We start from the raw sequence: 1,178 nt of genomic DNA on the forward strand, positions 1-1,178 counted from the left end.
ATTATGCAAAGGGACAGCACAGGGAAAAACAAGATACAAAGGAAGGAGGGGCAGATGTTGAAGTGCACTGCAGAAGTGAAGGACAACATGTGTTTTTGAAGGCATATGTGTTTGACAGTTTAAATGTGTGTTTGCTGTATGTTTGTGTGCATGTGCCAGAGTTTTAGTAGCAGTGCTTGCTATTGCTCAAAGTATAGCAATTTTAATAAACCCCTAATCATACGTAAGTATGTCAAATTTCAGTTGAGTAACTCATCCTGCACCTGTTTATGCTGTGGACATTGTGTAGCTTATTTAGTAGAGGCAAGATTTATTTTCTAAGCAATCAGACTTATGATGTTTAAACGGCAGATGATAAACCAGCAAATGTCATGGTTACTGTTGTAACCCGTTCCCTGATGGAGGGAGAGAGACGTTGTGTCGAATGTAGTGACACAAGAGGTCTTTCTTGAGAGCCTTGCATACCTCTGAACTTGAGAAAAGGCCAATGAGAAATCGGCAGACAGAATTTGTATGTCCCGTCCCCGGACATACGAGTATAAAAGGAAGCGTGAGTGCGTCTGTGAGTCAGGTTTTTGCACTGAGGAGCCGAGAATAAGGTACGGCCTTTTACAGTGGTAGGTCTAGTGTCATGTTTGTGATGCGGCAGGTTGGTCCTCTCCGAACACATTCATTAGATTTTATAGTTTAGATGTTCATGCCACTCCGGGCTCTTCTGTCCTTGAGTCGAAATCTCAATCTCAGGTCTGAGACCTCTCACGCTCTTGTATGCACACTAGACAACCGAAGGGGTCGGACAGCCCTAAAGCGCTTTCAGCGCAGCATCAGAAGTGTAGCTTTTTGTAAAGGGAACATCTCGGGTTACTTGAACGTAACCCTTGTTCCCTGATAAAAGCGGAACGAGATGCTGCGCTTCCCTGTCACACTGGGATGCCCCAGGACTGCTCTTCAGACAAAATACCTGACGATGTGCTGGTTATGCATCTATTTATAGCCCAGCCCCAGGTGCATCCAGTGATTACACCGGCAGAGGCTATAAATTCTGGTCAATGTTCATTGACATGTTACACACATATTCACAGCTGGTTACACACATGAAGTTGTTCCCAAAGCGCTTTCAGCGCATCATCTCAATCCGCTTTTATCAGGGTATAAGGGTTACATTCAAATAACCCGAA

The sequence above is a fragment of the Xyrauchen texanus genome, chromosome 19 (assembly GCF_025860055.1).
Source record: "Xyrauchen texanus isolate HMW12.3.18 chromosome 19, RBS_HiC_50CHRs, whole genome shotgun sequence".
Taxonomy (NCBI): Eukaryota; Metazoa; Chordata; class Actinopteri; order Cypriniformes; family Catostomidae; genus Xyrauchen; species Xyrauchen texanus.